The following is a 13,463-nucleotide window of genomic DNA, read 5'->3' on the forward strand; positions in this document are numbered from 1 at the left end:
AGAATACATCCTCCTTGGGCAGCCACAGTGGATTCTTTCCATCTCTCACTCACCAGTTGCTTAGGCCAGGGATAGGCAACCTTTTTAGACTGCAGGCTGTAATGACTCACCCCAGGCAGGAGACAGGCAGGTGGGTAGGCATTAGAACTATGCCACTGCTACTGCTTGCCATGGTGGCAAAGGTAGACTGCCTGCAACAGACACCCCATTTCGCCAAATGCTGCCAAAGCCTCATGTCCACAGCCTGAATCCAAAGGTTCTGCAGCCAGATCTAGCCTGTGGGCCATCACTTACCAATCTCTGATTTAGGCAGAAATGCTATTGAATTTAAGAGAACTAAAACCAACAATGCTGTGCAGAAATTTAAAAAGGTTCTATAAAATTATAACTTAAAGAATTCAATGGAGATGGATAACATTAATTTCCAGATCCTTCTTAAAGATGATGTTAGAGGGACAATTATATTCCATCAGATGGTTTGTTCTCTATGAAATGCTACAGGAATTTTCTCTAAGAATTTTTAAAATTCAGTGCTGAATTCAAAAAAGTTAAAAAAGGATCTAGACAAAATCATGAATGATAGATCTGCTAATAGCTGTTGAACAGAACAGTAGGAAACATTTCCTTTGGCATCTCTAAACTAATAATGATAGATGCCAGGGAGGGTAATGAACAGGGCATAGATCGCTTTAAGCAGGCTGCTTATAGGCTGTAATCATAGGATATACCATGTTCCATGTTGGGTAAATACCTTTTTCCCATCTAAATTCCGTTTCTGTTTTGACAGATGTCACTAACACCACCGCTTAAGAGCTGCCATGCTACAACTGCAGTAGTAGAGAGGACTAAACATTTCCCTTGCAATATGTTGGGGCAAAGGAAACTTTATTAAAGTGACCGTATTGGTATGTTATATTTGTAGTGTGCTGCATTCTGCCCTGTTAAATAAATAAACCATTTATCCTCAAAGTGGTTGAATTTTAACAGTGGGTATAGATGTTTCTCTATAGTCATAAAATTTGTGAAGTGCTTAAAGGATCTTTTTTGGGTTAAAGGTTCTTGTATAAACATCAGATATTTCAAATGAACATAGATCATTAAATGAGAATAGCTAGAAAATAATTTGATCACGTTACTGTTGAACTGCTTTATCAGGACACATGATTTTTGCAACAGAGATTTATTTTTTTTCTTTAGTGTTTCTATTAAATTTATTTCTCCCTGTAGATCTTGCAATTGAATAATCTCTGGTGAAACTCAGGTACAAACTGAATCCTTGCAACTAAGTGAGATATGAGTTAGTAGCCCCCAAGTTCAGCTTTAGTTGCATTTGTTTGGTAGCTCCAGGTTTTTGTTATAAAGACCAGAGATTTAAAGGGCACCCAATAGGGAAGAATTGTACTTGGCAGAAAAACAGTGTCTGTGACTGCCATTATCTGCTTTGCTATGTTTTGCCCCTTCTGGGATGGCTGGCAGATAACTACTGCAACATCACACCATGTTCAAGGGACACAAGCTTGTAACCACTGTCAGTTTTTTAACAGAGTCTTGTTATAAGACTCAAGGTGAATTCTTACTCTGATGTGCAGAAATTGAGCAACACTTGCCATAATTTAGGGAGGATTTGTGACTAGCTTTCATCTCATTAGGAACTCTAACAGTGCAGGGCAGGGGACATTGATTGCTTTTGTTGGTGGATTTCCAGAAATGAACCAGTGGGCCTGATTTAGTTCTTGGTAAGGCTGGCATAATTCCTGGGTAACTTCAGAAAACAGTTGTATGTCCAACCATTGTAATCTATGGTCACAGCCAAGCAGCCAAATGAAGGTGTAGTTGAAACACAAGCAGGCATATCCACACCAGCTTTAACCTCCCCAACATGAATAACAATCCAGTGGACAGACGTGATGGAACAAACTGGAGCCCCAGCTGTAGAAGCCTATCAGAGACCCTAGGAATATACTCAAAAGTTGTGCTGAGCCCAAATCAGTCATTTTCAGATATTCACTACTATTTCTGCCTGTGCTAGTTAAGAAAGAACCTTTTGCTTTCTGTGATAGTTAAAGCTCATACAGGCAGACCTGGCCTTACTAGCTACACTCGTACCTTCATTTGGTTTCATTGACAAATGTAAATTGGGATGAAGCTGTGATGTGTATGGCATCAATTTTTAAAAACAAGGTTAAGGCCAAGAAGAAAGTTGGGAGAAATCCAAAGGTAAAACTGTTTTGCCTCTAACAATATCAAAAGCTTTGGCAAACCAGCTACTAAAGTAGTATTTTAGTATAATGATGTATTTTATGAGTTGTTTCCCATTCATAAGAAAATTGTCTCTTATGCTCAGGTTGACAGTTGGAACGTCCCATAATCTCAGAGATAAGAGAGAGCATGTTCTTGATTCTTCTTTTTTAAGTAGATCCCTCTTCAGTTCAGAATTAGGTCCCTTAACTTACACCTCAAATACTCTACATGTCTTCAATTTGCTTTAGCATATGTCTATAAAAAAGAAAAGGCAAGATTGAAAAATAAATCCCTAATCACTTCTGCTGTCGTCTTCCCTAAATGCAGATTTTGATTTGTGCCTGAGTTTTCTACATCTGTACTCTGCAAGCATGTCCAGAATAATCCCCTTTTAAAATAACAGCATATAACAACAATAACAGATACAAACAACAGGGAGCTATAAGCCATGAGCCAAAACTCCACTGCATGCGTGCGCTGCTCTGTCTCATCTCTTCTCTACATTTTTATGCTGTCTGCTTAGACTACCAACCAGCTGAGGCAAGGACAGTTCTGGTTACACATTTACAATGCTTTTGACAGTAGATGTTTTGCAAATAATAGAGCATAGGGTGCAGGAGTGGAAGTGATCACCTGATACATTAAATTCAGGCCCTTGCTGTCATAAAAAGTTATGCTATAGACTCTCTTTCATAAAATGATCAAGCTCCATCTTAATAGTAGTGAGGTTTCCTACATCTGCTACTCTTATTGGAGGGTTGTTCCAGGACCTTAAGTGATGGTTAGAAACCTTGCAATTTCCATCCTAAATATACACATGGTGAGTTGGTACCAATTTGGATTTGTGCCAACAGGGTTCTGTAACTTAAATTATGCTTCTCCCACTAATATTCAGCCCCACCAGTGTAGTCAAATAAGCCAAGCTCTCTAGTCTCCTCTTATAAGATAGGATGTCCTTTCCCCTGATCACCCTAGAACCTTAACTGAACCTGTCCTTGTCTAAATTCATCTTTCTTTTTATGGGCAACCAGAACTGTATAGCATATTCCAGACACATTCATACTAGTTCTTTGTACAATCGTATTAATACAATCCTAACTCTACTAGCACTACCTCAGCTAGGAGCTCAGGGTCACCTTTGGCTGTTTCACAACTATCTCACATTGTTAGATCCTAACAATACAACTAGCAGCTAGTACATCCAAAACTTTCCCCTCCTCAGTTGTTTGGAACTAATGAAGCAAAGGACTTGTTAGTAGTTCCCAAGTGCATGACTTTGCATTTTGTACTGTTTAATTTCATCCCATCTCTATTACTTTAGTCTTCAAGATTATCTGGTTCTATCTGTATCATAGCCTGGTCCTCCTCTCTGCTGTCAGTTTTGCATATTGGTGGCTAAACCTGTATCCAAATTTGCTTTGAGTGCTCCCACATTTTTTTCCAAGGTCATTAAAGAAACTGTTTAGAATTTGGCACTGTGTACATGATAACACACAGGTTATGGAACAGCCATGCCAATTTTGTCTTAATACCATTAACTTACACTGATGTAAATCAGGACTAGTTCCATAAAGCAATGTAATTGCACAGATCCTTTTCAGCAGAATCAGACCCTTCACATCTAATGTCTGTCCAATAAATGTTTATCAAAATATGGCTGAAGTCTTAATGCCGAAAGTCATAAATTGTATGATGAGTTTAAAAAAAAAAACTACTTAGAAATGCGAAGGTCATATTTTTATTAGAAAACCTAGCAATAAGGTGAGAAATCCAAGCTAAACTTCCTGTTTACACTTTGTTTCCAAAGCAGTCTCTTTTTTGAAAGAACATCATTAAGGAGTGCACTTACCTATTTGAGCAACTTTGTTGCCATTGCTCAAAATATAAATGTCAGAAGATATTTAGGAAAAATATCAGAATACACTGGCATGTGTTTATAAGATCGGTCTACTCCTAATACATTTCCTTCCTTTACAAATTTTAAATATAGCATGGTGTGGAAGAAACAGTTACAGAATTGTATATTTACATTCCAGGGTTATAGCTGATATTTATGTATCTATATAAAGCAGTCAAATCTGAGCATTAAAGCTCTTTTTGGTAATTTTGCCATTGATCTGTGAAGCACAAAGATTTTGCTTTGACAGTGCCTTGGAAGGAGAAATACTGAGTGACAATGAATGGCATTGACACCCTTTTTTATATGAACAGAACTTGCGATCTTTAAATAATCAGAGAGAAAGCAGATTTGCCTTAGTTACCAACCACAGTCTGTTTGCAAAATGAGCACACGGATATGCTGTATGATTTAAATTTTCCCAATATGGTCTTTTATTCATAACAGCAGTTGTCTTTTTTTCCCCTGAGGAATGCTAAGAAAAGTACTTTAGAAGTCTTTCATTTCACCGAGAACATTTTTAAAAAATGGTATTTTAAAATGAATTCAATGGTGCTGAAACTTGCCAAAGAGACAGCATTTGAAGTCTGACATAGTCTGTTTACTCACAGACTGCATACGCCTTGGGCAGCCACAGTGGATTCTTTCCATCTCTGACCTGCCAGTTGCTTAATCCAAGGATAGGCAACCTATTTTGACTGCAGGCTGTAACGACTCACCCCAGGCAGGAGACAGGCAGGTGGGTAGGCACTAGAACCATTCCACTGCTACTGCTTGCCATGGTGGCAAAGGTAGACTGCCTGCAACAGACACCACATTTTGCCAAATGCTGCCAAAGCCCCATGTCCACAGCCTGAATCCAAAGGTTCTGCAGCCAGATCTGGTCTGCAGGCCATTGCTTACCAATCTCTGATTTAGGCAGAAATGCTATTGAATTTAATAGGACTAAAACCAACAATGCTGTGCAGAAATTTAAAAAAGGTTCTATAAAGTTACTTTATACCCTATAAAATTTAATGGAGATGGATAACATCACTAATTTCTCGATCCTTCTGAAAGAATGATGGTAGAGGGATAGTTTTTTAATTGTTTGTTCTGCATGAAATGCTACAGGAATTTTTTCAAAGAATTTTTAAAATTCAGTGCTGAATTCAAAAAAGTTCAAAAAGGGACTAGGACAAGATCATGACTGATACACCTGTTAATAGCTGTTGAACAGAACAGTTGGAAACATTTCCTTTGGCATCTCTAAACTAATAATGATAGATGCCAGGGAGGGTAATGAACAGGGCATAGATCACTTTAGGTATATCCAGGTCAGTGTCTCCTTTTAAAGCATGCACCCCTGCTACTGTTGGAGACAGAATTCTGGGCTACATGGACCATTGGTCTGACCCAGTATGGCACCTCTTATGTGCTTATGTTATGTTCTTGTATATAATTAAAACAAGTACTCTACAGTCATGACTGTAACTATTACATTATGATAATAAAAGCAATGTTTTAAGGGTTGAACAGTCATTTCAATTGAGATATTTTTCACTATTCCATCTTATATCCTGTACTGTTTGGAATTATTCACAAAGAGGTGCTATTAGAAACCCACTACTATGAAATAGCATAGTTCGAGTTGTAATGTAGACTTTATAGTCCAGGGAAGTCAAGGTGTTTTTTGGTGATATTTTTTACTGGATCAACTATACCATTGGGAGAGAATTTAGACAAGCTTTCAGACACAAATGGTGTGTCTACACATTGCAATACAGTGACATTGCTATGGCAAAGGAAGTACTAAAGCACAGCACAGTATGGATGGTTACTGCATCGTGCACACGGTGCACAGTTCAAAGTTGCTGCTACATCACTGTAGGGGCGCACTATACCCAGGGAGTACACTGCTACGGTAACATAGCTGGCAATCACATGTAGACACACGAGATCACTATGTCCTTAGAGTGCGCCATGTTGTGATGTAGCACATCACTATATCACCATAGGGTGATATGTAGACCACCCAAAGTATCCTTCCTCAAGTCTGGGAAAGAAGCAGACACACACAGCTTGAGCTAAACAACAGTGAACTTTGTGAGAAGTAATTCTGGTGCACAGTCTTTCACCCACAGGTTCTTGTTTTGAAATTACTCCTCATAACATGTTTTTGCTCCTACTTTACAGCCATCTTCCATTTCTTTAAGTAACTGTTTTTCATTTACATATGGAATTATACACAAGCAATTTTTCTATCTATTAGTTAACTCAAGCAGTGTTTGCAAAGGCCTGTGTCAGAACATTTTAACCTCCACGGTCACTCAATTCCTGACCTCAAGATTGCTGTTCTTAGGCAGAAAATTTGAAAAAAACAGTCTGAATGGGGAACTGCAGAACAAGAAATCATCCACAGACTGGATTCCATGAAGTATGATTCAGAGAGTTGGTTAACTGTGTTAGTTTGCAGTCAGTCAGAAGGCAGGATAGATATGCACCATCAGAGTAACCATGTACCATAGACTAACTAAATGAGTATGGTTTAAACAGGAACAACAAATTCTTATACCATTACCTGGATTAGCTTTTGTGACCCCTTTGTTTCCCATTGCTTGTTTCTCCCAGCACTGTCCCTCTCCTTCTCCCTCCCCACTTCCTCTCCCTCCTCTTTCCCCACCTTTTATATTCAAATCACTCACTCTGTTTTATACATGGCTCTATGCCGGGGTCGGCAACCCCCAACATGCATGCCACAGGCATGTGCTTAAAACACGGGGTGGGGAGTGGGGAAGGAGCGGGGGCTGCACTGCACCAATAACAATGAGGCCCCTCATCGCTCCCCCGCTGCCCATCCAGAGGCACCCATGAACCTCCTACCACCTGCCACGGCTGGCCCGGGCTCTGGGCAGGCCCCTGCTGCCCACCACAGAGCCTGGGATGCTCACAGCAGGCAGTGGGGAGACTGCAAACAGCTGCACCAGGGTCTGTGAAGCCCCAACCCAGCTTGTTGCCAGCAGTGGGTACATGCATGCTTCAGGGTGGACAGTGGGGAAGAGGCCCGGGCTTTGCTGCCACAACAAGGATTGGGCTTCCCCCTCATCCACCCCTGGGATGCCACCATCTTCCAAGCAGAGTCTGTGGGTGGGTTTGGCACTCTGCCCAAAAATGTTGCCAACCCCTGCTCAATGCTGTCCTTTCATGGCATTGGTTGAAGTGAACATGAGTTCACAAAAATTTGTGCTCTGTTCATATCCTATTTAGTTGATCTATAAGGTGCCTATCTACCCTGCCTTCTATCTGCCTCTTTCCCCAAACCTGAGGAAGAGCATATTGTGCCCGAAAGCGTAATATTTTCTAATGATACAATGGTCCAGTTCTCTCAATATTGTACAAACTACGTGCGTAGGGGGGGAAGGTTTTCTTATTCCTTACCTTTCTCTTTACCTTTGTCTTCTTTACTTTAATTTTTTTGTTTGTTTGTTTGTTTTTGTGTTTTGTTTTCCTCCCCTAGGCCAGGTGATTCGCTCTCTCCCTGCCACTTCTTGATGCCTGAATTGGCTTTCCTGGAGGCAACACTTCCTGTCTGTGACTGACAAGAAGGACTGTTTCTGGTGGGATGGATTTTCTCCATCTTTCTTTGTTTCCCCTCAGTCTCTTCCTCCCCCTTTCTCAGTCTGTAGTCCTTGCCTCTTTTTCTCTATTTTGTATTTTGTCTATTTCCTCAGCCTTAGGGCTAGATCCAGTAAAGGACTTGGACTCCTAAAAGTTGGGTGCTGCAGTGCTTTAACGAATAGCAATCCACAAAATTCAGAGAACTATTAGGGAAATAATGAGGACAACATTGCAGAAACCCTGCCCCTCTTCAGAAGGTAGGCACCTGACCCGGGGCTGCAAATAGACATCTGTCTACTCAGAATCCATAGTCTGGAAACCAACCTCTCCTGAGAGCTGGCTCCCACACCCATTCTTTGAAAGAATGGAACAGGGCTCACACTTACTTGTAAAATATGGCTAGGACAGAAAGAGGAGGAGACACTGCCTTTTAATATAATAGCCTCATAGGGCACTTACAGAGCATAGGGGAGATCAAGGGTGAGGGGCCTTATCAGCCTATAGAGATTCAAACCCATCTTTCTCTATAGACGATGGTTGGTGTGATTTCCTCAGGGATGAGAGAGGTGGGTTACATGTGGGTCTAACCTTTAGTGTTTTATGTGCAAGGTGACCACCTCACGTTGAAAACAGTGATTTTTAAGGGCCTTGATCCTGTTGTTGTGCATTATTAAGTATGTTCTAAGCCCATCTGGCAAACTGGGCACCCACAGGAGACTTAAGTAGAGGAATACCTTGTTTCTAGATTCAGATTGGGCTTTGGTGAGCAACAGGCACCCACCTACTCAGACAAAGGTGGTTCTGGGCACATTCATAACTCTAGGTACCTGGGGAACTTTCAAGTTGATTGGAAGCACCTACGCTACCTAGGAGCTCCCCAAGCTGAGGAAGAAGATGAAGCATCACAATTTTGGATGAGTTCTTTAAAACAGCACTTAGACAGACTTGAGGCACCTCAGTTCTGTATTGGATCTAGTCCTTAGTGCATCATTTATCTTTCCCTTCCTACTGCATCTCACCTACATTTATAGTTATGCTTTATTTATCCTTTCTTGCCACATTTTCTCATCTTTATTCCTTCTCCTTCCCATTACCTTCCTTATCCTTCCTCCTCCTTTTTTTTCCTGACACCCATCACCCTCCCCTATAACCTCTGTCCATCTATATCATGTTTTTCCCTTCCCACACTGTGTTTTTCCTTCCTACCAACTCTGTTCTTGTTTCCCTGATGATCTCCCCCCACATTTTCAGCCCGCAAATCTATATTATCTTCCTCCTTCTAAAAACGCCTAAGCTGAGTATCTCTCTCTGCGGGGTCTCTAAGAGACTCCTTTAGTCTTTCAGACTGAAAGGCAGCAGGAAACTTTTAGAGGCACAGCAGAGAGTTGTATTCAACATCAATAGTATTTAATCCCTAATGTCAAAAAATCAGTAGCATAACTAGGGCAGGGTGATTATGGTAACCACCCCAGACAGGACTCGGAGGGGAGGTGGGCAGGTACAGAAAAAATAGCTGTTGCTGCAATCACATTATCATTAGGGCTGTGCAAAATTTCGCCATCAGTTTTGTTTGGACACTGTTTCAACCTGTTCTGAGGTCAAAACAGCAAAATAGAAACAAAACAGATATGGTCAAAACAGCCTCAAAACAAAACGAGGCAAGTCAAAACGTTTTGCCATTTTGACACTGTTTCGGCATTTTGCCCATAGGCTATAATGGAGAAGGTCAAAACAGCCTGCAACTTGTCATTGCTGGCCAGATTTTGATGAAACTTGCAGGAATGGTAGCCCCTTTTGAGGGCATGATGTGTGCCAAGTTTCAAGAAAATTGGTGCAGGGGGTTCAGAGAAATTGCACCCCAAAATCATCAGAGCCAAACTCATGTCGCGTGTATGTGTTAAGCCACAGTGGGGTCAAAACTTCAGGGGTGGTAGCCCCTGCTGAAGCAACATAGCCTGCCAGGTTTCAAGAAGATAGGTGTAGGGGGTTCAGAGAAACTGCACCCCAAAATCCTGAAAGCAAAACTCATGTCACGTGTATGTGTTAAGACACAGTGGCGTGAAAACTGCAGAATCGCTAGCCCCGGGTGAGGTCACAAAGCCTGCTAAGTTTCAAGAAGATCAGTGGAGGGGTTTGAGGGGACTGCACCTCAAGCTGCGGACAAGCAAAACTTGTGACATGGGTGACACTGTGTGTTAAGGCGCAGCGGGGTGACAACTGCAGGAATGGTAGCATCTGCTACTGCCACAAAGCCTACCATCTGTTGAGATCAGTGCAGGGGTTCTGACAGGTAAAACTCGTGACACAGATGATCCCGTGGGTGTTAAGTTGCAGCGGGCTGAAAACTGCAGGGGTGGTGGCCCCTGCTGAGGCCACAAAGCCTGCCAGCTGTCAAGGAGATCAGTGTAGGGGGAGTCTGGCTTCTGGGGCCCTGCACCTCTGGCTGCTGACAGGCAAAACTCATGACATGGGAGACACTGTCTGTGTTAAGGTGCAGCAGGGTGAAAGCTGCAGGCTTGCTAGTCCCTGCTGAGGCCACGAAGCCTGCCAGCTTCAAGGAGAGGGTGCAGGGGGGCTCTGGGGCCCTGCACCCCTAGCTGTTAACAGAGAAAACTCATGACATCGGTGCTTGTGCAACGGACTGTGTCTGTCTTGGGGCAGTTGATTGTCTATATTGATTTCTTCCTCTCCTTAGTCTCTGGTTTTGTTAATCCATGCTCCTTAAGGCGTTATGTAGTAGCTAGGTACTGTGTGTTGAGCTGGTCCCTGAGTGAATCATGATTAATTGGTAAGTGGTAACACAGTAGCTCAGCAGCCAGGCCTGCAATAGTCCCCCGTCCCTGCCCTCCACCCCCCTGGTGCCCCTGGACAGACACAGTCAGTGGCACAAGCACCCATGTCACAAGTTTTGCCTGTCAGCAGCTAGGGGTACAGGGCCCCTAGAAGCCCTGCACCTATCTCCTTGACAGCTGGCAGGCTTCGTGGCCACAGCAGGGGCTACAATCCCTGCAGTTTTCAGCCCTTTGTGCCTTAACAAACACAGTGTCATCTGTCACGAGTTTTGCCTATCAGCAGCTTCCCCCCAAACCCCTGCACCAATCAACTTGAAACACTGCAGGCTTTGTGGCCTCACCAGGGGCTACCACCCTGCAGTTTTCACCCAATTGTGGCTTAACACATACATGTGACATGAGTTTTGCTTTTAGGATTTTGGGGTGCAGTTTCTCTGAACCCCCTGCACCAATCTTCTTGAAACATGGCACACCCCATGCCCTCAGAAGGGGCTACCATTCCTGCACGTTTCATGAAAATCTGGCCAGCAATGACAAAGTTATAGTCTGTTTTGACATTCCCCATTATATCCTATGGGCAAAACATTGAAACAGCAAAATGTGTCAACTAACCGAACTAGAACAGCCATTTTGACTTGAAACAAAAGTCAAAATGAAACACTGTTCTGTCAAAATGAAACAGTTCCTTTTCACACAGCCCTAATAATCATACTAGAAGCACAGTGGCAGCCAAAAGTCACCACTGCTACATGGGTTGCAGCTGTCCCAAGCACATAGGTGTATTGTTAAAAATATAGGGAGTTGGGAGCCAGCTATGAGAAGCAGGAACTCCTGAAAAATATAGTAGCCTTGTCTTAAAGTTTTCTGTGTTACTTAAGAGAATAGAATTGAAGGCAAGCATATGAATATGCTAATATTGAAATTATTGGATGAGAAACTTTAATACTGAAGAACTTTTTTTAACCTTTTGACCTGGAGGTGTTATTTTATTATTCTGCTTAGATTATTATCAAGAATTATAATAACTTGTTATATTGTCCTACAATTCCTCCAAAATTCTGTCTACAAAATGACTGTATTACTAGTATCCTGTTGGCTACAACAGCTACAGTAAGAACTGAATACCACTGGGTTACCACTGCTTTATATCTGTTTATTAGTCACTGAATAGAGACTACCAACATTTTTCACTAACCGCTTCAGTGGAAAATGACTGGTGGTTATCAAGTATCTAGCCTGGATTCGAACCAATAATTTAAGGTGAAACCCCCACAACCCATTACCTAATCACTTGTAGTACTCAGTCCTTTTGAAAATAGCCCTGTCATAAGGAAAAAGAAAAGGAATTCTAACAACTACTGATAGAGAAATTGAAAACTTTTCCGAGAGAGAGAGACACACAAACACTATCTATATCCTACTTCAGTATATACAGCACTATACTTACCTCTGACATAAGGTCAAATAATGGCATCCCCTCCTCAGTGAAAACTATTTAAAACTCCCTTGTCCATAGTACAAGTTATTGCCAATGCCAGCAGAAAATCTTCTACAGATACCATACCATTTACAATCCTTTTAAAATTAAAAAATTAAAGAACTCATTAAAAAGCAGGTGAAATGACCTAAAATACAGTGGTACCAATTAATGTAATATAATTACTGACCTACTTAGACAGACTGAATGCAAATTAATAATTTCATTAATAAGTGCCAACATGAAATGTCACGTTGAATAAATAGGTTATCTCGCCTACAAAGAGTGATAATTATGTTTCTTCCCTGACTGAGAAAGTTAGGAGTATGCAATGAATTTGAAATATTTCTTCTTTCTTAAGAAAAAAAAAGATGAGGGCCTTGGTTTCCAAAACATGTAGGAGTTAGAGAGATAGACAGGTATTTTCACAAACATCTAAGTGTCTAAATCCCCTTGTAATTAAAATTTGCCATAAGTCTGCAAGCAGCATTGCCCCCACAATCATTCAGTTTCAATGTATCGATCAAGGGTGGACAGTTGCATGATTGTCATAGGTTCCCTAAGATCCCAAGCTGACAAACAAGTGGCTGTTAATACAACCACTCAAATTAACATAGATGTTAGAGTGCCAGCTCCAGCAAGATTTTCAGCTGGGGAGGGCAAATTGAGGTGAAGCAGGACTATCTGGCTATTGCAATTCTCCATGTATTAACAAATCGTATTTTCATTCCAATTGATGATGTTTTGTTACATGTTGTTGTTATATTTATGTCAAGGTGTGCACGCTACTTTTTAAAGAAATACAAAAAACATGTACTGCCCCCCGGTGTTTACACCTTAATGTAATAGATTTCTTATTTTAATTTATTTGGGGTGATACTACCATTTAGATTTCATATACAGATAAAAGCTATCACTGGTACAGGCTTGGTCTGCTCAAAAAAAAATTCCTGACGTAGTTTTGCTATCAAAACTGATTTGGACACAACTACGGTGACAGAAAACCTTCTGGGGGCATTTGCTGGTTCTAGGGGACTCTGCCAAGATAGGTATAGCACCAGAGGCTGTGTAGTACAGGCAAGCCCTGAGGCTGGACTGGCTGCTTTGTGGTACTATAGGAAAGAACAAGCTGCTACAACTGAGCTTGCATAGTCCATAATTCATAGTCTGTAATTCCTCAGTGAATTAGAAAAGTGAGGTTCAGATTCTAACTGATGGAAGCAAGCAAGTTAAGAAAGTACAGGACTGTAAGGTGGATAGAAAACTGGCTGGATCATCAGGCTCAACAGGTAGTAATCAATGGCTTGATGTCTAGCTGGCAGCCAGTATCAAGTGGAGTGCCTCAGAGGTTAGTCCGGGGGCTGGTTTTTTTCCAATATCTTCTTCAACAACCTGGAAGATGGGATGGACTACACCCTCAGCAAGGCTGCAGGTGACACCAAAATGGGTGGAGTAGTAG

The 13,463-nt window shown here is 41.6% G+C and overlaps 1 protein-coding gene across 3 annotated transcripts in view; it reads left to right on the top strand.

Annotated features, from left to right (window-relative positions):
- The window catches only part of ELOVL6 (ELOVL fatty acid elongase 6), a 137,115-nt gene that overhangs the window by 75,554 nt on the left and 48,098 nt on the right, over nt 1-13,463 (top strand). The window contains exon 1 of one of the 3 annotated variants that reach the window (XM_090036691.1): nt 7,712-7,734. The exons of the other annotated variants lie outside the window; for them this stretch is intronic. The gene's annotated coding sequence lies outside the window, so the exon portion shown is untranslated. Of the gene's footprint in view, nt 1-7,711; nt 7,735-13,463 lie in introns of those variants that run through there. 3 annotated transcript variants of the gene reach the window in all.

This window comes from Crocodylus siamensis, chromosome 2 (assembly GCF_052110815.1).
Source record: "Crocodylus siamensis isolate JL-2025a chromosome 2, ASM5211081v1, whole genome shotgun sequence".
In the NCBI taxonomy this organism is placed as follows: domain Eukaryota; kingdom Metazoa; phylum Chordata; order Crocodylia; family Crocodylidae; genus Crocodylus; species Crocodylus siamensis.